This window comes from Heterodontus francisci, chromosome 22, assembly GCF_036365525.1.
Source record: "Heterodontus francisci isolate sHetFra1 chromosome 22, sHetFra1.hap1, whole genome shotgun sequence".
NCBI classification, from domain to species: Eukaryota; Metazoa; Chordata; class Chondrichthyes; order Heterodontiformes; family Heterodontidae; genus Heterodontus; species Heterodontus francisci.
Window position 1 is genome coordinate 56,661,673 of NC_090392.1, and position 17,018 is coordinate 56,678,690.

At 43.8% G+C, this 17,018-nt stretch overlaps 1 protein-coding gene across 6 annotated transcripts in view; it reads left to right on the forward strand.

Annotated features, from left to right (window-relative positions):
• The window catches only part of opcml (opioid binding protein/cell adhesion molecule-like), a 1,070,268-nt gene that overhangs the window by 110,353 nt on the left and 942,897 nt on the right, over window positions 1-17,018 (forward strand). The window contains exon 1 of one of the 6 annotated variants that reach the window (XM_068053865.1): window positions 10,397-10,484. The exons of 4 other annotated variants lie outside the window; for them this stretch is intronic. The gene's annotated coding sequence lies outside the window, so the exon portion shown is untranslated. Of the gene's footprint in view, window positions 1-10,396; window positions 10,485-17,018 lie in introns of those variants that run through there. One more of the 6 variants, XM_068053866.1, reaches the window with a different exon arrangement.

Genomic DNA, 17,018 nt, shown 5'->3' on the forward strand with positions numbered 1-17,018 from the left:
CTCAATGAATTTTGCGCTCGGCATCACGTTGAGCTCTTCTTCCGTCGCCTCCGCCTCCGGGCTCACTTCTTTGACCAGGAGTCCTCCCCCCGACCAGCAGACCCATTCACCCGCCTCCAGCATTCTCCCTCTGCCTGGACCCCTCCCCCTGGCCTCTTACCCGCTCTTGATCTCCTCATTGAAAACTGTCGGCGAGACATTGGTCGTCTCAATTTCTCTGCCCCCCTCACTCACTCTAACCTGTCCCCCTTTGAACTTGAGGCACTCCGTTCTCTCAGGTCTAACCCCGACATGGTCATCAAACCTGCAGACAATGGTGGTGCTGTTGTCGTATGGCGTACCGACCTCTACCTTGCAGAAGCTCAACGCCAACTCATGGACACTTCTTCCTAACTCCCTCTGGACCATGACCCCACCACCGAACATCAAGCCACCGTCCAAAGGACTGTCACTGACCTCATCTCCTCTGGAGATCTTCCCTCTACAGCTTCCAACCTCATAGTCCCACAACCCTGGACAGCCCGCTTCTACCTCCTTCCCAAAATCCACAAACGGGACTGTCCCGGCAGACCCATTGTGTCAGCCTGCTCCTGCCCCACTGAACGTATTTTTTCCTATCTAGACTCTATCTTTTCTCTGCTGGTCCAGTCTCTTCCCACCTACATCCGTGACTCTTCTGATGCCCTACGTCATTTTGACAATTTCCAGTTTCCTGGTCCCAACCGCCTCCTCTTCACTATGGACGTCCAATCGCTCTACACTTCCACCCCCCACCAGGATGGTTTGAGGGCTCTCCGCTTCTTCCTGGAACGGAGGCCCAACTAGTCCCCATCCACCACCACCCTCCTCCGCCTGGCTGAACTTGTCCTCACATTGAACAACTTCTCCTTCAACTCCATGCACTTCCTTCAAGTAAAAGGTGTCGCTATGGGTACCTGCATGGGTCCTAGTTATGCCTGTCTTTTTGTGGGATATGTCGAGCATTCTTTGTTCCAGTCCTACTCATGCCCCCTCCCCCAACTCTTTTTCCGGGACATTGATGACTGTATCGGTGCCCTGAACTGGAAAACTTTATCAACTTTGCTTCCAATTTCCACCCTTCTCTCACCTTTACATGGTCCATCTTTGACACTTCCCTTCCCTTCCTCGACTTCTCTGTCTCCATCTCTGGGGATAGGTTGTCTACTAATATCCATTATAAGCCCACCGACTCACACAGCTATCTCGACTACACTTCTTCACACCCTACCTCCTGTAAGGACTCCATTCCATTCTCCCAGTTTCTCTGTCTCCGACGCATCTGCTCTGATGATGCTACCTTCCATGACGGTGCTTCTGATATGACCTTTTTCCTCAACCGAGGATTTCCCCCCACTGTGGTTGACAGGGCCCTCAACCGTGTCCAACCCATTCCCCGCACCTCTACCCTCACCAATTCCCCTCCCTCCCAGAACCGTGACCGGGTTCCCCTTATCCTCACTTTTCACCCCACCAGCCTCCATATCCAAAGGATCATCCTCAGCCATTTCCGCCACCTCCAGCGTGATGCCACTACCAGTCGCATCTTCCCCTCCCTTCCCCTGTCAGCATTCCGAAGGGATCGTTCCCTCCGCGACACCCTGGTCCACTCCTCCATTACCCCTACCACCTCGTCCCCGTCCCAGGCCACCTTCCCCTGCAATCGCAGGAGTTGTAATACCTGCCCATTTACCTCCTCTCCTCACTATCCCAGGCCTCAAACACTCCTTTCAGGTGAAGCAGCGATTTACGTGTTCTTCTTTCAATGTAGTATACTGTATTCGCTGCTCACAGTGTGGTCTCCTCTACATTGGGGAGACTAAGCGCAGACTGGGTGACCGCTTTGCGGAACATCTCCGCTCAGTCCGCAAGCAGGACCCTGAGCTTCCGGTTGCTTGCCATTTCAACACTCCCCCCTGCTCTCATGCTCACATCTCTGTCCTGGGATTGCTGCAGTGTTCCAGTGAACATCAACGCAAGCTCGAGGAACAGCATCTCATTTACCGATTAGGCACACTACAGCCTGCCGGACTGAGCATTGAGTTCAATAATTTCAGAGCATGACAGCCCCCCATTTTACTTTCATTTTTAGTTATTTTTTCTTCCTTTTTTTTAACATTCTTTTTTACATTTTTTACAATCTTTTTTTTTGCATTTATTTCTTTTCATCTTTGTTTGTTCAGTTTGCTTACCCACTGTTTTTTTTCAGGTTTGCACTTGCTGCTGTTCAATATTCACTGTATTTACACCTAATCTGTACTAATGCTTTGTCTTTCGACACACCATTAACATATTGTTTGCCTTTGCTCCGTGACCTTTTGTCAGCTATGTGGCCTGGTCCAATCTAGACCTCCTTTGTTATCTCTTGTCCCACCCCCACCTCACTTGCTTATAACCTGTGACTTTTCTAATATTTGTCAGTTCCGATGAAGGGTCACTGACCCGAAACGCTAACTCTGCTTGTTTTTATTATCTAAAATTCTAGTGGCTGGTTCTTGCTTTTCACTTTCAAACGCTACCTTGAATTCGATCATGTTGTGATCACTATTTTATAATGTTCACGCACAGTTAGGCTACTAATTAAATTTGGCTCATTACTCATAACTAAATCTAATATTGCCTGTCCCCTTGTTACATCTAGGACATATTGCTGTAGGAAACTATCCCGGACACATTCCAGAAATTCACTACCTTTCTGACAGGTGCTAGTCTGCCTCTCCCAATCTATGTGTAAGTTAAAATTCCCCATTAATACTATCTGCCTTTGTTACACACTTGCCTAATTTGTGCATTTATGCAATCTAACACTCAGAACTGCTACCAGGGGGTCTATACACAACACCTATTACAGTTTTAGATCCTCTTCTGTCCCTCACTTCCACCCATAAGGTCTCCACTGGATGCTTTCCCCTCATTATATCCTCCCTCACTAATGAGGTGATATTATTTCTAATCAGTAAGGCTACTCCACCCCCTCTGCCATTTTCCCTGTCCATCTGTAAACTTTATAAACAGACATATTTAGTTTACAGTCCCGACCATCCTGCAGCCATGTCTCTGCAAAGGCCACCACATCATAATCTTCCATTTGAATTTGCGCCTGCAGTTCATCTAGTTTATTCCTTACACTCCGTGCATTTGTATATGGAACTGTTATTTGGGCTATACCCCCTAACCTGTCCCTCAGCACTGATGCTTTATTCGCCTGTTTATTATTTCGCTCTTCTGGTTTAACCAGTATACTCCTTGTAGTTTTGCCATTACCTGCAGTTCCTGAAGTAGGGTTCCTGACTGTTGCTTTACTCAGTTTTACTGCAGTACTTAAAGTATAGGCTTTGTGAAAGATGAAATGAATGTGGTGTCGTGTCCAATAGATAGTATCACTAGCAATCTTTCTGTCATTTATTTATTTATTTAGAGATACAGCACTGAAACAGGCCCTTCGGCCGACCGAGTCTGTGCCGACCAACAACCTCCCATTTATACTAATCCTACATTAACCCCATATTCCCTACCACATCCCCACCACCTAGGGGCAATTTACAATGACCAATTTACCTATCAACCTGCAAGTCTTTGGCCATGGGAGGAAACTGGAGCACCCGACGGAAACCCACGCGGTCACAGGGAGAACTTGCAAACTCTGCACAGGCAGTACCCAGAACTGAACCCGGGTCGCTGGAGCTGTGAGGCTGCAGTACCGACCACTGCGCCACTGTGCCGCTCTTCCCTCCACTCTGAACCCACTTTCATCATTTGTCATGAGGGTACATAAGAATGTGAAACTTTACACTGTTTAGTTGGTGATTTCCCCAAGGTTCAACAAGAAGGCACATTGTAGAGGTATAAGAAAGGGTGCTTGAATCTGCATCTGGCATTCGCTAGACCTGAGCTTGAAGTATTTAGTGGCATTGGGTTCCCAAAATGGAACAGGGGCGTATTTGATACATTTCCAAGGAAATGTTCTCTCCATTGAAGGAAAGCCCAACGTTATCTCAAGGTGCACAGGGCAAGTATCAAACATGCATATCCATAGAGACTACTCGGTTTTTAATTTAAAAAGTTACCTAGAGTTATTTCAAATCATTCCATGATCTCTCCCTCCCCCTATCTTGTAACCTCCAGCTCTACAATTCTCCAAGATCTCTTGTGCTCCTCCAATTCTGGTCGCTTGCACATCCCCAGTTTTAATCCTGGGCGGCACAGTGGCGCAGTGGTTAGCACCGCAGCCTCACAGCTCCAGCGACCCGGGTTCAATTCTGGGTACTGCCTGTGCGGAGTTTGCAAGTTTTCCCTGTGTCTGCGTGGGTTTCCTCCGGGTGCTCCGGTTTCCTCCCACATGCCAAAAGACTTGCAGGTTGATAGGTAAATTGGCCATTATAAATTGCCCCTAGTGTAGGTAGGTGGTAGGGAAATATAGGGACAGTTGGGGATGTGGTGGGAATATGGAATTAGTGTAGGATTAGTATAAATGGGTGGTTGTTGGTCGGCACAGACTCGGTGGGCCGAAGGGCCTGTTTCAGTGCTGTATCTCTAAAACTAAAACCATTGGCAGCAGCACTGTAAGGTGCCAAAACTCTGGAATTTCCTGCCTAAACCGCTACATCTTTCTATCACTATTTCCTCTACTTCCTTATATCTACTCTTTTACTAAGCTTTTGGGCTCATTATGTGAATCGGTATCAAATTTTGTTTGAAAGCGCTCCTGTGAAGTGTCTTGGCATGTTTTACTACATTAAAGGCTCTAAGTAAATACAAATTATCGTTGCATTCTTCACAACGATATCTCTCACCTTGATAAAGATGGAAAAAATTCTTTATATATATTTAAAAAAATAAAGGGAATGATGAGAGAAGTGCCGTGACAACGAACTGCAACAAGATAATTTGTCGAGTGTATTTTTACAACTGTTGCGTTTTAAAATTTTCTAACACCATTTTGTGCCATGTATAATAGGCTGAATTTTATGAGGCCTCTGGTATCGGGGGTGGGGGGGCCTGGAAAATTCTTCCAGGAGAGGGCCACCATGGCCTCATTACATTTTACCGGCGGCGGCAAGGCCCCTCCCCCACGGCCACTCAGCGGCAGGGCCTTCGTTTCAATATTAAAATTAAGTTTAAAAGATGCAAATCAACTTACCTTGTCCCAGCGGCCATCCCACACCGATATTCCAGCTACCGGCCAGAACTCATGCACCTTCGGAACTCGGTTCGGAACTGATGGGGAGGGGGAAGCAGTGAAGTCTTCAGGTCGGGAGGGGTGTGGGGGTGGGGAAAACTGCTCCAATTGGTTGGGGGGATGGTGGGAAGGGGTTGAGGGTCAAATGTTCTGAAGGTTGGGGGGTTAAAGCTCATTGGTTTTCGGGGTATAGTTAATTTTATTTATTAACTTATTGGGGGAAGTGTAAGAGTGGATGCAAAGTTTGAAGAAAATTTTATTTATAATAGTGCGGCGGGACCTTTTTTAAACATTTAAATTTACCTGAAGGGCTTGAAGCCCTTTAAAAATGCGCTAGCGTCTGCGCAGTGCCGCTGGACGCCGTTGCCGGGGACAGACCAGCCGCCCCCCTCCATCATCAGGGTGACTGCTCCGCCTCCTCCATTGAAATGATCCCTCGCGCAAAATATCACAGGGGCTCAGCAATGGCAGATCCGCAGCTGATGATCGCCGAGATCAGAGCACTGCGCCCCGATTTGCAGCGTGCTGATAAAACATACATTGGGCTGAAATTTAACATCTAAGCATTAAAGCTTTCTGTGCAATTTTTTTTTTTTAGATTTCAAAACGTTAATGGTCCCGCATTTTGCAGTCACCAGTGAAGATCTAGTGCTTGTCATTTACTCTGTTTACAGCTGTCCAGAGACTTCTGAGTGGCAAATTATGGTATTCCGAAGAAGGGTCACTGACCCGAAACGTTAACTCTGCTTCTCTTTCCACAGATGCTGCCAGACCTGCTGAGTGGTTCCAGCATTTCTTGTTTTTATTTTATATTATATATTATACGGTATTTGCAGATCCTTTTCAGTACGGCATACTCTTCAGGGGATCCACGGGTTGTCTGAATGGGCAAGTAGCAGTGTGTTTCCTGAACCAATCAGATTGAAGTATTCCCAAGGAGCCACGCAGAGTCGAAGCCATGAAGTATAAATTAGAATGTTTATGTCAGTGTAAAATCATGTACAGAAAACAAAATAAAGAGGGGGAAATGAAGATGGTCGGAAGAAAGGGATAAAAGATAGAAAATAAGTATTTTTTTCAAAATCTCCAACAATCATTAAATTCTGAAGGAATAATACTTCATACTTGTAAAATCTGGACCAATGTTATTTGCCAGAATATTCAAAGTTTAAAAAAAAAGTGTTATACCTTTGTCTAGTTCCAAGTGATAACGAATTATTCAGCATCCCACATTTGCATGGAAGTCATTTCTGAATCTGCATCTTATTTATTTAGACATCTGTGCCATTCTAGTAAAGGTTGTTTATTATGTTGATTTAATTATGTTCTGAGTTAGGTGCAATGACATTTAACTTTTCTCTCAAGTCTGACGTTTAAAATGAATTCTCTGCATTTGCAGAAAATTTACAGTGCACAGATGATCTTTAGGTTATTTGCTGCAGATTGCTAAAGCGTTGCTTAAATCCTTGGCAATTTTGCTTATCCTGCTCCCCATCCTCTTTGCGCTATTTATGTTGAAAGCATTTACTAAGTGCAAGTTGCTTTCGGAAAAGCCCACTTGCTGCTATCCTTATTGGTGGCACTGCATTTGTGTTAGTGTTTATATTCTCGTGAAAGAAAATGAGCTCTGCAAGAAATGTTCTTGTCGGGAAAATTGGTGCAGAAGCCAGCATGAAGTTTGGTACAATATGTGTAAGTGTGAACCAAGAAATTCAGAGTCAACCTGCTTAACAGAAATATTAAACATTCCACAGTGTTTTTTGTAATAATGCATTTACTGTGGGGTAAATATGTGCTGTATTAACTGAGTTGTGTGTTGGTGATTCTAAACAACTACAGGACGGATGTGCCAAATTTTTCATTGGAATTCATTGGGCTTGTATAGTGTTTGGCTGAGATTATGGTTATTATAGAAAGCAGTGCTACAACAGTCATAAGTTATATGTCTTTTGGAGTAGTTCTGTGTTATCAAATATTTGAATGAGTCATTGCAGTTTGAGCTTGACATCTGCTTAGATTCAAATCTGCAAGCACAGAAATGGAATTAAAAATTAAAAGCATTTGGATGAGATGAAAGTGCAATGCGAGGAGGCAAAATCATAGCTTTTGCTGATAGTATTGCATAAATATTGATCTGATGTCAAAGTAACTTCTTAAACTGGGCTATTTAGCATAGATAAGTGAAAACCAACAAGAAGGCTACTAAATTTAGCACTGCCAGGGATTTAATATTGCTGCGTCATAACTATGTAGGAAAATTTAAATTGATCTCAATTGAAAATGTAGGAGTCCTAAAAAACTGTAGCATGGTGCAAGACTGCATTTTGAAAGCCCTTCAGCAGCTCATTGTTCTACAGATAAATATATTCTTCTTTCTTTCTTTTGGGCCTCCTTATCTCGAGAGACAATGGATACGCGCCTGGAGGTGGTCAGTGGTTTGTGAAGCAGCGCCTGGAGTGGCTATAAAGGCCAATTCTGGAGTGAATTCTGAATTCTCATTGTTCTACAGATAAATATATATACCTCTGAATAATAACACAATGATTATTTTTGACTTTCATTAGGTTAAGTGGTCATTTTACAATGTACAAAAGCTTCAAAGTCCCATAATTATAGTGAACTTTTTTTCTCTTGTATCGACAGGGTTTCCTGAAAGCGTATCCATTATATTTTTTATAAAAAAAAACTTTCTCGCTTGGTTACCAGAGCTGAAGCTATTTATGTTTGAAAAATTAGATCAATATTCACCCGGTTTTTCAGCAATTAAGAGTGCCAGTGTCAAGTACTAAAGTGTAACTGTGAGCGGTAATTGCACAAGCTGTGCACTCCTGAAACCAAATTTCTGTGAGGACTAAAATATATCCAGAGTTAGATTGTGGAGAAAAAGTCCTGTCTCCACACTGTGGACATCTTCCAACATGTTGTGTGGCACTACCATCGTGCTAAATGGGATAAATTTAGAACAGATCTAGTAGCTCAAAACTTGGTATTCTCGAGGCACTGTGGATCATCAGAAGCAGCAGAGTTGTATTCCACCACAATCTGTAACTTCATGACCAGGCATATCATTCACTCCATCATTGCTATCACACAGGGATCAACACTGGTTCAATGAGGAGTGTGGAAGAGCATGCGAGGTACAGCACCAGGCATACCTGAATATGAGGTGCTAACCTGGTGAATCTGCAACATAGGGCTAAGCATCAGCTGCAACATGCTATGGACAGAGCTAAGTGATCCCACAACCAACTGATCAGTTCAAGGTTCTGCAGTCCTGGTACATCCAGTTGTGAATAGTGATCAATGATTAAACAAGCAATGGGAGGAGGAGGCTCAATGAACATCCCCAGCCTCAATGATGGGGGAAGCCCAGCACGTTAGTCAAAAGACCAGGCTGAAGCATTTGCGACTATCATCAGCCAGAAGTGTCGAGTGGATGATCCATCTCAGCCTCCTGCTGAGATCCCCACTGTCACAGATGCCAGTCTTCAGCCAATTCGATTCAATCCATGTGATTTCAAGAAACAGCTGAGTGCAGTGGATACAGCAAAGGCTGTGGGTCCTGACAATATCATGGCTGTAGTACTGAAAACTTTGTGCTCCAGACAAGCTCTGTCTCTAGCCAACCTGTTCCAGTACAGCTACAACACTGGCATTGATTTGACAAAGTGGAGTTCCTCAGGATAGTGTCCGAGGCCAACCATCTTCAACTGTTTCACCAATGACCTTCCCTCCATCATAAGGTCAGAAGTGGGAATGTTCCCTGATGATTGCACAGTGTCCAGTTCCATTTGCAACCCCTGCAGATAATGAAGCGGTCCGTATGCGCTTGCAACATTCAGACTTGGACTCGTTAGTGAATGTAACATTCGGGCCACACAAGTGGCAGGCAAAGACAATCACCAACAAGAGAGAGCCTAATCCCTTCCTCCTGATGTTCAATAGCAATACCATCACCGAATACCCCACCATCAACATCCTGGGCGGGAGGCGTGTCCATCATTGAGCAGAAACTTAACTGGACCCTAACCCTAAATACTGTGGCTACAAGAGCAAGTCAGAGGCTGGGTGTTCTGTTGCAAATGACTCATTTCATGACTTCCCAAAGCCTTTCCACCATCTATAAGGCAGAAGTCAGGAGTGTGATGGAGTACTGTCCAATTGCCTGGATGAATGCGGCTCCAACAACACTCAAGAAGCTCAACATCATCTAGGAAAAAGCAGTCTGCTAGACTGGCACCCGAAACCACCAAATTAAATTTTCACTTCCTTCACCACCAGAGCACAGTGACAGCATTGTATCATCTACAAGATACACTGCAGCGACCTTCCCAAACGAGAAGAACAAGGGCAGCAGTTGCCTGGATACACTACCTCCTGCAAGTTCCCCTCCAAGCCTGCACCATCTTGATTTGGAAATCTATTGCTGGTCATTCTTTGTCGCTGGGTCAAGATCCTGTAACTCTCTAACAGCACTGTCAGAGCACCTTCTTCATCATGCAAATTACAGCAGTTCAACAAGGTGACTCATCACGTTTGAAGGGCCATTAGGGATTGGCAATAAAAGATGGCCTTGCCAGCAACACCCACGTCTGTGAATGATTTAAAAAAAATACTTCTTGGTACCAGCTCCTCCTGATATATTGAGGTGGAAAAAATTGTGTTATGTTCAAACACTAAATTTATGCAATGATACATTGGGCTGAATTTTATTAGGCTGGTGCAAATCGCGGTGGCGCACTTTGAAGTCGGCGGTCTTCAGGCGTGGATGTGCCGTCACTGAACCCCCGCGGTATTTCACATGGGGCCTCATTTAAATGGAGGGGGAAGAGCGGCCGGTCCCGATGACATAGACGGGGCGGCTGCTCCGTCCCAGGCATTGGCGTCCAGTGCCACCGCGCAGGCTCCGGCGCCATTTTCAAAAGGCTTCAAGCCCTTGGAAGAATTATGAATTTTTAAAGGGAATGCAAGTGTGAAATTCAAGTCATGCATTCATTAAGATCTTCACTCTCCTCATCCACAACCCAAGGAATAATCTATTAATTAATAACCCATTCCCCCCCAAAAAAACTTTTTATTCAGATCCTGACCTTTCCCCCCTGACCTTCAATAACTTTAACCCTCAACCCCTTCCCACCATTCTCCACGCCCCCCCCCCATCAATCCAAAGAGTTTTACCCGCTTCCCCCCCCCCCCCACACCCAACCTGATAATTTCACTCCTCCTCCCTCCTCACCAGTGTCACACCTCGGAACTACGATCGGCGTGGGGCAGCCACTGCGACAAGGTAAGTTGATTTAAATTTATTTCCATTGATTTTAATATGTAAATGAAGGCCCTGCCGCCGCACTGAGGCCTCCTCGCCGCCGCTAAAATGCGGCAGGCCCTTCTCGGTGTCAGGGTCGGGGTGAGTCTCTCCCGGAAGAATTTTCTGGGCACCGCGCCCCCCCCCCCACCCCACGGCCCCTGACACCGGATGCCTCATAAAATTCAGCCCATTGAATCAGGTATTATGAAGTAGAATTTTTTTCACACCAGCTATATAGCATTTCATTAAATTCTGAAAATAGTAATGTGAACATATGAAAAAAAAAATGAAAGGGTGTGCACGGTCATGGATTAAAATATCATATGCCAGTGCGACATTCTGATGTAACATTAAAGTAAAATGTGAATGCATTTTTCATTTAAATACATCAGTAGTACTTCTCCATTGTGCATTGAAAATAAATCTCAAAACAGCTTATTTAAAAAAATAATTAGTTTACTCCAAAGTAAGTGGCTTTGTGATTTCTGGTGGCCCTGGATTAGTTCTTTCAAAAAGAGACCACAGTTGGTTTATTTTCTTGCTCTTGACTTCAGAAACAAATGCAAAATAACAAAACAATTGAGAAACATGAACCCTTAACGTCAAGGAGATGCAATTTCTCCTGTTTTGGAAAGAATATCAGACTAATAATTATTTGAGGTAGGAGGCATTGCAATGATGCAATTTAAAAGTATTTTCTACAATATGCCAGGTCAAAGACGAGTATTGTGAAGAATCCTTTACTGGTGGATTACAGTCTGTAATGTTGAAGTTCAGAAAATGATCAGGTATAAATTTTATTCGTACAAAGTGGAAGATAAGAGTACATCCAAGTTAAATGTATATGGAATTTTATTTATACCTGAATGTGATGCACACAAATAGGATTTTTTTTTTTAAGTACTTCATTTGGGGAAAAAAGGGACTTAACAGGTCTCTTTCTTGTGGGGCTGGATTTCATAGAAACAGAATTATTATTGACTGTCCTAGGCCCATAGGTATTAATTTAATCCCCATTGAAATGGACTTATTCAGACATTCTTCATTCTGAGCCCTGGATTAATCTTCCTTTCTCATCAATTCCGGCAGGATTTATGTTGAGGTCATGCTGTTGATGAAGTGGTCAATGAAAATGGGCAGGCTCATCACTTCATTTTTGTACTTTTGCTCTGTGAATAGTGGTAGCATATTACCAGCATGTATCATGGTACAATTGTTTTCTAAGAACTACAGATTTTCAGTCTGCTGACACTTCTGTAGCATTTAGTATTGGAGAGATTCGGATGCAAACTATTGATAAAAGGCAATGGCACCATTCCAGGAATACCTTTGTTCTCCACACTTTTTCTTCCAACACAAAATACTTTTTACCTAGCAGGTATGAGTTTCATCTATCTCGGCTTGGACCACATAAATGTTCTTCTACATTTTTGAGATTTTAATTTAACATCATATACAGATCAGTAAAAACTTGGATTCAATCTAAATGAACTATAACCATGTTAAGAGTATAAGCTAATGAATATTAATTTTCTGAGTAACATTGCAATAAGTTTCATTAAGTTTATAAAAATCAAAATCTGAAGAACAAAGGTGGCAAGACTTCATTACCAACGTTTTGCTCAAAGTGCCATAAAAGATGCTTTTCCATTAAAACTGATGGTTGGTATTGGCATAGCTGTGCTATCTGACTGTAAGATGTACATGAATTATTTATATTTCATGTCCTTGTTTCTCTCAAGGACTGAGTAGCTGGCCAGGAAAATCAACATTGCTGTGGATATTTAAGGGATAATTTTATCCAACAAAAATGGGCACGTTTGGGTCGGGTGGGTTGTTAAAAATCTGAAGCCCAAGCTGTCCATTTAGAATCCTAGAATGGTTTCAGCACAGAAGGAGAACATTTGGCCCATTGTGTCCCTGCTGACTGTCTGAAAGATTAACTCAGCTAGTCCCACTCCTCTGCCCTTTCCCTGTAGCTCTGCAAATGCACTCCCTTTGAGTGCTTATCCAATTTCCTTTTGAAGCCACCTTATATTAAAATTTTGTTTTTAAATGAGGCTGGACGGGGGAAGGCAGCAAAGCCACTCGCAGGAGGTGGGTTGGAAATTTAAATATTTCAATGAGGCCGCATGCCAACATTTTAAATTTAACTCTGGCTGGCCGAATTTTCCAGACTTTGGGAAATCAGGCAACTAAAGGGAGGTGAGGACCCCTGGATCCAGGAGTTGGCACTTACTTGCTGGATCCAGTATACCTGTTTCACCCATCCCCTCATGATCATGTACTCCCAGACCCTTCTGGTCTCCTCCCAAACTGGGGGAGGCCCAAACTCCCCCAGCATCTGATCTGACTTGACCTCTGATTTGCCTCTGGCCTGTGATCTCCCCCATCCCCAGCCACCTTGATCTTCCCTGGCTCCAATCTTCCTCGACCTCCCCGAATTTCTCTTGCTCCTGTCCGCTCCCTGGCCTCGTGCCGCAGACCTACCGATTCGACAGCCAGCCCCTCAATCTGGCTGACTATGGCCAGGAAACTGAGTCAGAAAATACTAATCAGGTTCAGCCGTCAAATTTGGCAGCTTTGGAAAACCCATTCTTCTGGATTTCCAAGCCTCAAACCAGCACCTCCATCTGCATCTCCTTCCTTGCCTCTGAGTTAACATTCAGCCCTTACAATGGCTTAGGTATTACTTGAATTGCAGTGAAATAACATTGAAGATCAATCATAATGGTGACTGCTGGTAACATAATATTTGTCCCAATTGCTAAAGTTCTGATTAGCTTTTAAATTATTACTTGTTTCTTAAATTTAAAGAAAAACAATAACATACTCATACAGTCCCTTTAATGTAATAAAACGTCCCAAGACAATTCACAGGAGTGTTATAAAGCAAAATTTGACACCAGACCACATCAGGTGATATTGAGGCAGAATGCCAAAAGCTTGGTTTCAAAGGAGGAAAGAGAGGAGGAGAGGTTTAGGGAGGAAATTCCAGATCTTAGAACCTTGGTAACTAAACACATGGCCATTAAAATCAGGGATGCTCAAAAGGCCACAATTAGGGGAGCGCAGATGTCTTGGGGGGGGTTGTGGGGCTAAAGGAGATGACAGAGATAGGGATGAGGTCATGGAAAGATGTGAAAAGAACGATAAGAATTTTGAGATCAAGACTGCTTAACTGGAAGTCAGTGTAGGTCAGAGAGCACAGGGTGATAGGTGAACAGGACTTGCTGCAAATAAGGACACAGGCAGCAGTGTTTTGGATGACCTCAAGTTTACGGAGGGTAGAATGTGGGAGACCAGCCAGAAGTACATTAGAATAGTCAAGTCTAGAGGTAATAAAGGCATGTACGAGGGTTTCAGTAGCAGATGAGCTGATGTGGGACAAAGTTGGGCGATGTTAGAGAGTTGGAAAAAGGTGGTCTTGGTGATAGTGCGAATATGTGGTCAGAAGTTCATCTCAGGGTCAAATATGACATCAAGGTTGTGAACAGTCTGTTTTAGTTTCAGACTATTGCCAGGGAGAGGGATGGAGTTGGTAGCAAGGGAACAGTTTGGAGTGGGGACCAAAAACTGTGGCTCAGTCTTCCCGATATTTTATTGGAGGAAGTTTTTGCTCATCCAGTACTTAATGTCAGACAAGCACTTTGATAATTTAGCAATGTTGGAGAAGTTGAGAGAGGTGGTGGTTAGGTAGAGCTGGGTGTCATCATCAGTGTACATGTGAAAACTAACGGTGTGCTTTTGGATGATGTCACCGAAGGGCAGCATGTAGATGAGAAATGGGAGGGGCCCAAGAATGGATCCTTGGGGGACACCAGAGGTAATGGTGAAAGAGAGGGAAAGGAAGCCATTGCAAGTGATCCTCTGGCTATGACTGGATAGATAAGAATGGAGCCAGTCCCACCCACTATAGAGAGGCGTTGGAGGAAGATTGTATGATCAGCCATGTCAGAGGCTGTAGACACATTGGGGAGGATGAGGTAGGATAGTTTGCTTTGTTACAGTCACATAGGATGTCTTTTGTGACTTTGAGAGCAATTTTGATATTGTGGCAGAGAGAAAACCTGATTGGAGGGATTCAAACCTGGAATTCCAGGAAATATGGACACAGATTTGGGAGGTGACTGAACTTTCAAGGAGAAGAATGGGAGGTTGGAGATGGGGTGGTCGTTTGTAAGGAGAGCAGGGTCAAAGATTTTTTTTTTTTGAGGAGTGGGTAATTGCTGCAAAGGGTCAAAAGTGGGAGGCCAGCCAGGAGTGCATTGGAATAGTCAAGTCTAGAGGTAACCAAGGCATACCAGCTTGTATTACGATAGTATTTTTGGAGCTATTCAATTTTTCTCTAATGGAATTCAGATCACATCTACCCATGTGACCTCGTTCTTGAATTGGATTATATTAACATGCCAGTCTCTGTCCTTCAACTATTTATGAAATGCTACATTGGCAAACCTTATGGAGATAAATTACAGTGTTGGCGAATAGTACATGCCACTCTAATTTACAAAATAAAGTTGTTCACTTGAAGCTGTTTGTTCCCCCTAATTGTTGTTTTTGAAATCATTTTTCTGTTGAGTCCTGCTCATCCATTAATTTACTATGCCTATATATCATCTGGTATTTCTCTAGTACGTGGCCTTCAATTTTTGAAATTTTATAGCCAATGAAACCAACGTAACCTGAAAACCTTTTTTAGGTATTTGCTTACATTGCCTAATCTTATATTAAGTTGTATCCATTAATTTTCAGATTCACTGAGGGCATATTTTGCTCTTTTTCCTAACAAATCAAAATGACTGGTTCTGCCAATTTGTTTGTTTGCAATCTGGATGTATGAGGATTGTTGATGTTTGTTAATACTTTCACACTTATCATGCACTTAAACTGATGCATAAAAAAATAACAGACAAACAGCTGATCCAGTGGAAAGCACAACCAGGAATGTACTCAAACTCCTCCAAATCCAGGAGGAACTGCCACTCTCCATCCATCTGTCTAGGTGTTTGACCTGCCTCTCCAGTGATGAATTTCTGGCAACTGGCTTATCGCCACTTGCTTTTTTACTTGTTTGGGATGGGCTTATTGCCAGAACACCAGGGAAACACCCCATCAATCAATGTGGTTTTGAGCGTTGGAAATCCAACTTGGCCGATCTAACGGACTGAAAGGGACAATATGGCTGCTGCCAACAAACTCTGACAAGAAGCCCACTATGGCAGAAAGCTGAAAACCGAGGCAGAGTAGGTTCACTGCTAAAGCTGCAGCAAGGGAGAAACCAACAGAGGATTGGGGCTCTGGGCAGAGAAAGGCAGAAAGAGTTTAGGGCAGGAGAGGAGAGATTAATGAGAATTTTCTGGCAACTTTGAGAAGAATCTCCGATTAGAATTCTGCCTGAGTGGAGGCAAAGTAAGCCAAACTAATCCTGAGCCAGGCAAGCTATTAAATATTATTGAAATATGAGGTTCCAAACTTAATCCAAAGGGATAGGCTTCTTGACAACAGCAAAATTTTAATTAATTCTAATTTATGAACATGGACATAGAAGGGAGTTTAATCCCCAAGGCTCGTAGACTGTGGGTGGGTGGGAAGGTTAAAATGATATATAAAATAAAACTGATAAAATTCTCAAAGCTGACCCAAAATCCCCTCCAATGCACCCACTTCTGGTTTTAATGAGGCCTGTTGGTGACTCCGATCTTTTAAGGAGACTGATTTTTTAAAATTCATTCATGGGATGTGGGCGTCGTTGGCTAGGCCAGCATTTATTGCCCATGTGAAGGTGGTGGTGAGCTGCATTCTTGAACCACTGCAGTCCATGTGCGCTAGGTACACCCACAGTGCTGTTAGGAAGGGAGTTTCAGGATTTTGACCCAGCGACAGTGAAGGAACAGTGATATAGTTCCAGGTCAGGTTGGTGTGTGACTTGGCGGGGGACTTGCAGGTGGTGGTGTTCCAATGCATTTGCTGCCCTTGTCCTTCTAGTTGATAGAGGTCGCAGATTTGGAAGGTGCTGTCTAAGGAGTCTTGGTGCATTGCTGCAGTGCATCTTGTAGATGGTACACACTGCTGCCACTGTGTATTGGTAGTGGAGGGAGTGAATGTTTGTAGATGGGGTGCCAATAAAGCGGGCTGCTTTATCCTGGATGGTGTCAAGCTTCTTGAGTGTTGTTGGAGCTAGAGCTATCTAGGCAAGTGGAGAGTATTCCATCACACTCCTGACTTGTGCCTTGCAGATGATGGACAGGCTTTGGGGAGTCAGGAGGTGAGTTGCTTGCCTGACCTCTGACCTGCTCTTGTAGCTATGGTATTTATATGGCTACTCCAGTTCAGTTTCTGGTCACTGGTAGCCCCTAGGATGTTGATAGTGGTTGATGCAGCGATGGTAATGCCATTGAATGTCAAGGGGAGATGGTTAGATTCTCTCCCTTGTTGGAGAAGGCCTGGCACTTGTGTGGCGCAAATATTACTTGCCACTTAATAGCCCAAGCCTGGATATTGTCCAGGTCT